Consider the following 7,500-nt stretch of genomic DNA (forward strand, 5'->3'; position numbering starts at 1 on the left):
ATTATGTGCTCGGTCGTTTGAACATTCCTTCTTGACCCTATTCGTCAAAAGTGTCCGGCGACCGTGTAGTAAATGCGCTGCAGGCGCAATGAGGTGTCCTTGTGCTGCATAGACGAACGTATCCCTTTCGACAAGCCGCGTTCTGAAAGAAGAAAAAGAGGAGAAGAAAACAACATTTTTCGTGGCGCTTTTATTTTCTGCATGCATAGCAAGCGACATCGAAATGTCGTGCAGTATCCTCAATTTCACTTGGTCAACAGGTCCCTCGTTTTCAACAGCTCGGTGTCACTCGGAACTCTGGACAGGTGTTCACCTCACTCACAAGTGTGGGGACGTAATCCATCCACCAAGACCATGCCGGTGAACGAAAGCTGCACGTCGAAGGAAGGAAGGCTGGCTTTGACGCTGCAGAGCCAACGAAAACGAAACTGTGTGCCTCTCTCGAGTGTCCTTGCCTTCACGTTGCTTGCACATGGCGGAAGTGTGTTCGCTCCTCGAGTTTTCTTCTTTGTTGAACCATTAGGGACGCGTGTACTCGTCGGGACTTCGTCGCGACGGTCCAGCCACCCCTCGCGTTCGCTTCGCTCACGTAAACAAGCACAACGCCAGCGTACTTCCCCGATTCGCTAAAAACAACCATCCGACTCTCGCGTAGCATTGTCACTTGCGTATTTTGTTTCTTTTACCATCCAAACCAGATGGCGCTGCGCAGTTAACGGCTCGAAAACCGGAGCCTTGCTTTAGGTTCGTTAGATGACGCCACTATTCATTCATTTGTTTTTAATTTTTTTTTTTTTTGTTTTTACTTTTTGTTTAAATTAATTGATTTGATTTTACATTACGTCGTCTCGTCATATAAACAGCAAATATTTAAACAATTTAGGCACGCCTCCGCATCTATTTGGGCGCCGACCACCTGGCGGCGCTACTTATTTTCCAAATTCTGTTTACAAAGTATGACGGTGTTTTCATCTATCTAGCGGTCTCCTACATTTTTTTTTTTTATTATTATTTTTTTTTTGCTTTTGTTTTGCGTTGTTCCTGCGGAGTGATAGTTCTTGGTTCTTGGTGAGCTCGGACGCTTTCCAACGCGTTAAGATTCTGGAGTGCAAACTTGTAAGAAACCTTTGCAACCGTGGGTAGTATGCAGTCGGCGCTGCTTGCACGCGATGTATTTTCGACGCGTTTTGTCCGTCTTATTGCCCGCGTGCGTTGGCGTACCTGGTTTCTGAAAGTGTGCGCGTCTCCCACGTGCATCTTAAACCATGCGTGTTCATTGCATGTTTTCGCTTGAGGAGATATCCATTTCCACCAGTGAGTAGTGTTCATTCGCCGCCGCTTAATCGCGATGTGCTTTTGACGTCTTTTTGCTTCTCTGTGCCGCCCGCCCTCCGTGCTTTCCGAAGGTGAGCGCATGGTTTCGCTTTGCAGTGCGCGCTCTGCAGCGTGGTGTTGTGGCGTGGTTCCGGTGAAAGTGCCTGTGGGTGACCTCGCGTGCGTCAGTAATTCCCTGCCTTCGGCCTACTCAGCGTGGACGTCATTTCTGTCCTGTGACCTGCTGCTCAGTGCTCAGTGCTCAGTGCTGTGCTTGTGCAAGGCCTCTGGTGTGGGTGCCGTGTCCTACGTTCTACTTGTGCCCCTTATTAATTCATTAATATGTGTCGTGTGTGTGTGTGCTCTTTGAGCAGTTTCCGTTCTTGTGCCGTCCGTCCAGTGAAAGGATTTTTTTTATTTTTTTTTATTAAGTTACGGCGCTTGTTTTCGTGCAGCTCTACGTGGTCGTGTGCTCGTACGCAGTGGTGTGTTTGTGGAAAGTCTGTCGTTGTGTTGTGTTGTGCAGTGCAGTGCAGTGCAGTGCAGTGCAGTGCTGTGCGTGCGCCAAAGCCTCTGGATAAAAGAAAAAAAAATATATATATATATATATATAAATACACATTTCTGTTTTCTAATTTTTTTTTTTTTTAATTAATTTTACATGTGGTAAGTATGCATGACTTATACCATCCTTTGTATTGATTTATTTGGGTCGTGTCTTTTTTTTCCACATTATTAGCCTTCTTGTTCTCCTCCTCCTCCTCCTGCTTATCATTATTGTAGAAATGTTTTCCTTTTTCTTTTTTTCCTCTTTCTTTCTAAGCTTTTAGTTTCCACCAGAATGTCGAACCGAATTTTTTATTGGTTTGCTTCGATTTGCGGGAGCACAAAAGTAATGTAGGACATTAAAATAGCACAACAAATAGAAGAACAAGAGGTATACAGGACAGGCGCTGATGTTGAACTAGTTTCATTCAGGAAAAGTGAACATGTATATACACACGACAGGCAAAGCAGCACATATTCTTAAGGGTAGAAGATATTTGAGCTGGGATGCTGGTGTCTCCCAGCACGATCAAACCATCCGGGGCTATTGCCGCCTTCTCGGCTGCCCTCGGCACTTATCGTGAATAAAAGCTATATATGTATGTTTACTTTTCCTGGATAAAACTAGTTGAAAGTGAGTGCCTGTCCTGTATACTCCTTGTCCTCGTCTTTTTTGCGCTATTTTATATATTTTACTAAGATGAACCAACAGCGTACCGTATTAAAAAGAAAAAGAAGAAGCTAAAGTGATATTATATTTACCTGGTGCTTCTTTTCGTAATAGGCACTATTTCAAGAGTGCAAACGGGTATCTTTCCATTCATTTGTAGGGTTCGCTTATTTTCAGGTGCCGAGAAATAAATTGCTTTATTTAAATTTGATGGAGCAGTAAATGACAAGCTACATACATATCTCTCTTTCCTTGTTTTTTTTTTTTGTGTTATATTTTAGCCTGAATTTAAAAGTTATCAGTCTGTTGGGTCGCCTAAAATACAGGTGATTGGCATTTGAGGTTTTTTTCATTACAAGATAATGGTTGATTCAATTTAGCAAGTAAGCATCAATTGTGCTACTTTTTTTTTCCTTCATCTTAAATAGAGCTAAGCAATCAACTCGACATGACGGCTACTTAATTTGTCGCTTTCTTACCGCCTGTTTTCCGAAACTGTGTGCTTTCTTTTCGTCGTCATCGACTTTGGGCTGCCGCTCCAAGTCCATAGAGCCTTTTTTTTTTTTCAGCTATCCCTGCCGTACACCCTTGTACTTCTATTCATCGTCAGACTAATAGACAGTTATATTTTCTTCCGTACAGTTCCGAGTTGGCGGGTCAGTTTCGGTTCGGCTGAAACTAACTCCTCGGTTCCGGTTTTTCGTTCGCTTCGGTTTTCGGTTCGACACTCTGGTCTTCACCGTGCATGGCACCCCCCCCCCCCCTTCCTTCCTTCCTTCCCTCCCTCCCTCCCTCCCTCCCTCTCTCCCCTCTTCTCCTCCCTGCAAGAAAACAAACTGTCGTTTCGAAATGTTTTCTTACTTGAACTGTGAAGGTTTTCAAGTGCATTCCTTTCCTCCTTTATTGAGCGCACAATTCTAGAGTGGAACTTCCCTTCTGACATTGCAATAAAGTTTCCTGCACAAGGAAGAAAAACCTGCCATTTGACCTCCCTTGTGTGTGCAAAGTGTCAATGTTCCTATATTATGCTTGAACATGGTCTTTTTGTCTTCCTATTTGTCGCAGAAATCATGTATGTGTATGTATGTATGTATATATATATATACCAATATCGCACTTTATGGATTAATCTTGCACGACCTGTGAAAACCACGTATCTCTGGCTTTCCTCACGTTCGATTTTCGAGCAATTTATGAAGCTAGCTTGGGGAGATTGATTTCGCTCGCACACAATTCGAGGCGCGAGGACGGGCATGTACGAACGCCTACGTAGTCGGGACGGTAAACAAAACTTACACAAATTAAAATCCTGCGCAGATAATAAAAGAAAGAGCAACAAAAAAGTATGGGCGTCTTTCTTTACTAATTTCTTTTTTTTTTTTTTCTTTTTTAGGATTGTAAGCGGACGGGCTTCTTAAACGATACCAAAAAGAGAGACACAATTTGACAAACGGGTCACGTCACAAGAAAGAAAATCCCACATCCTCAAGCGTGTAAAAAATGCACGCAATATCTACAGTACTGGAATTTGAAGCGCTGCCAATCTCGCGTGCACTAGCCCAAATCGCCTTGCTCCCGCTCACGTCAAAGCGACACAGACCTCGTCGGAAAGGTACGCTTTCTGACGCGGTCAACCGGTAAAAACACTATATATTGTAAAATTTTGTACTTTGGACGTGATTAATTCAGACTGCTTTGCGGCTAACTAAGCGCGCGTTCTTTCCCAATGAAACGAAAGAGCGAGATTAGAAATAGAGGAAATAATTCCCGTGAAAAGAAAGAAATTCGTCTCTTATTGAGCTTGGCAGTAAAGCACGCGACATCTCCAGTATTCCGTTTGAAAGCGCTGCCCGTCGCAAGTGCAGTAGTGTACATTGTTCGGCTCTCGCCCAGTTGAAAGCGCCAGAAAGCCCGTGTCGCCTGGCGACACGGGTAACCGCTAGAAAACACGCACATTTTAAAGTCGCGTGTTTTGCACTTGATTCCTCGGAAGTACTTTGTGGGAGACGAAGCGGGCGTTCCATGCCAAGGACACGGAAGAGAGAGATTAGAAATAGAGCGAACAATTCGCGTGAAAAGAATAATATTTGTCTCCTATCAAACTTGCCAGAAAAGTAAGCGAGATTTCCAGTATTCCGTTTGAAAGCGCTGCCCGTCGCAAGTGCAGTAGGGTAAATTGTTCGGCTCTCGCCCAGTTGAAAGCGCCAGAAAGCCCGTGTCGCAAAGCGACACGGGTAACCGCTAGAAAACACGCATCTTTTTCTTTTGTTAATCCCGTGCTTCTCACTTCGTTCCTTGAGAGGACTTTGTTGGGAACTAAGGGGCGGGGCCTTCCAAACGAAACCAATGGTAGAAACAATGAAGTGAGCAAAGAAGAGTAGTGTAAAGAAAGAAAATTGCCTATTATGAAGCCTGCCGTAAACACGCGCGATACCGCGAGCATTCGGATTAAAAGCAGTGACAATCTCACTTACTATAGCGCTCATTGTTCGGCTCTGACACAATTCAAAACGCATGAAACGCCCCGTGTAAATATTGGTTTACTTTGTAATAACAAAGTCGATAAACTTTCTGTTGACCATGTTAACATGAACTGAAAGTCGAAAAGAAGTAATCAGAGTCAAGCAGGGGTCAGCACGTTTTTAATAAAAAGCGAGAAATAATTTTTTTTATAGGGGTAGGATGTATGTACGTATGTATGTATACATAGAGGCAGACAGGAAAAAAAGAACATTTATATATATATATATATACACACAAACATACATACATAGATATATATATATATATATATATATATATATATATATATATAAGGAGAGAGAGAGGGGAAAAAATAAGAAAGAAAGAAGGACAAATAAATGATACTGAATAACGAGGAGCCACATAAGTGAGAGACAGTAAGTCAGTCAGTCAGTCACCGAAACTGATAACCACAAACTATGTACAGAATGCTCTTGAAGGATCTTCTTTATACTTATCGGTGCTATTATGTGGAGGTGGGGTCTGTCGAGCGTTCGATTGGTGCGAGCGGCGTCTGACGACGTCGCCGACGCCTTTCGTCGCCGTCTCGGCCGCTGCCTCCGCCGCATGGTCGTTACAGCAAGGTACCTGCGATCTCTGGCGTCTGCCGTTGGGGTCGGTTCTCGGGTGCACCTGTGTCTTGAAAACGAATGCGAGAGGAGGGTGTTTCGGAGCGTCCGCGCTAACCGAACGGTGTGAAATGACGAGTGCGTTCTGACCGAAGGCCGGGGTGCGTCCTCGCGTCCTCACGGGACCTGAAAGCTCGGCAACGCTGCGAAGGCGTCGTCAATGATTTTTTTGGCGTACGACTTTCTGTTGCTACGACGAGAAAGAAATTTATGCGCTTCTTGCCGCGTCGGTACCGACCTCGGTCGGGGATATTCCGGCTGCGCGCTCGAACGTGCTTCATTTCTTCTTGGATTTGGAAGTAATTCCTAAGCGTTGTGTGTGTTTGCGGTTCGTAAGGGGCGCCTGACGGTGGCCCCGCGTCCGCGCGTTGGTAGGGTTTTGGGCGACCCACCACGAAAAGATTACCTGGTTGATCCTGCCAGTAGTCATATGCTTGTCTCAAAGATTAAGCCATGCATGTCTAAGTACATGCCGAAACAAGGCGAAACCGCGAATGGCTCATTAAATCAGTTATGGTTCCTTAGATCGTTTCTTCCTACTTGGATAACTGTGGCAATTCTAGAGCTAATACATGCAGTGAGCCCGAAGCCCCTCGGGGCGACGGGTGCTTTTATTAGACCAAGATCAATCGGGCTTCGGTCCGTTTTGTGTGGTGACTCTGGATAACTTTGTGCTGATCGCACGGCCACGAGCCGGCGACGTTTCTTTCAAGTGTCTGCCTTATCAACTGTCGATGGTAGGTTATGCGCCTACCATGGTTGTTACGGGAAACGGAGAATCAGGGTTCGATTCCGGAGAGGGAGCCTGAGAAACGGCTACCACATCCAAGGAAGGCAGCAGGCGCGCAAATTACCCACTCCCGGCACGGGGAGGTAGTGACGAAAAATAACAATACGGGACTCTTTTGAGGCCCCGTAATTGAAATGAGTACACTCTAAATCCTTTAACGAGGATCCATTGGAGGGCAAGTCTGGTGCCAGCAGCCGCGGTAATTCCAGCTCCAATAGCGTATACTAAAGTTGCTGCGGTTAAAAAGCTCGTAGTTGGATCTCAGTTACAGGCGGGAAGTGCGTGCACACCACGTTACGGCCCGTGCTGAATATCATGCCTGTCGTGGCTTGGTTCCCTTCATCAGGTGCCTTGCTTTGGCCGGCGCGTTTACTTTGAAAAAATTAAGTGCTCAACGCAGGCGATTCGCCTGAATAACAGTGCATGGAATAATAGAACAAGATCCTGTTTCTGTTCAGTTGGTTTTTGGAATACAGGATAATGATTAAGAGGGACAGACGGGGGCATTCGTATTGCGGCGCTAGAGGTGAAATTCTTGGACCGTCGCAAGACGAACTACTGCGAAAGCATTTGCCAAGAATGTTTTCATTGATCAAGAACGAAAGTTAGAGGTTCGAAGGCGATCAGATACCGCCCTAGTTCTAACCATAAACGATGCCAACCAGCGATCCGCCTGAGTTACTCAAATGACTCGGCGGGCAGCTTCCGGGAAACCAAAGTATTTGGGTTCCGGGGGAAGTATGGTTGCAAAGCTGAAACTTAAAGGAATTGACGGAAGGGCACCACCAGGAGTGGAGCCTGCGGCTTAATTTGACTCAACACGGGAAAACTTACCCGGCCCGGACACTGGGAGGATTGACAGATTGAGAGCTCTTTCTTGATTCGGTGGATGGTGGTGCATGGCCGTTCTTAGTTGGTGGAGCGATTTGTCTGGTTAATTTCGATAACGAACGAGACTCTAGCCTATTAAATAGGTGCGTGGTTCTCTGCACCTTGCACCCTTCTTAGAGGGACAAGCGGCTCCTAGC

At 45.5% G+C, this 7,500-nt stretch overlaps 1 non-coding gene across 1 annotated transcript in view; it reads left to right on the forward strand.

Annotated features, from left to right (window-relative positions):
* The first annotated feature begins 6,085 nt into the window (after window positions 1–6,085).
* The window catches only part of LOC120845606, a 1,815-nt gene continuing 400 nt past the window's right edge, over window positions 6,086–7,500 (forward strand). Inside the window, exon 1 of the ribosomal RNA XR_005716809.1 lies at window positions 6,086–7,500. This exon is cut by the window's right edge and continues 400 nt beyond it. This is a non-coding gene — a ribosomal RNA (small subunit ribosomal RNA).

This window comes from Ixodes scapularis, unplaced genomic scaffold (genome assembly GCF_016920785.2).
Source record: "Ixodes scapularis isolate PalLabHiFi unplaced genomic scaffold, ASM1692078v2 ptg001158l_1___fragment_3__unscaffolded, whole genome shotgun sequence".
NCBI lineage: Eukaryota > Metazoa > Arthropoda > Arachnida > Ixodida > Ixodidae > Ixodes > Ixodes scapularis.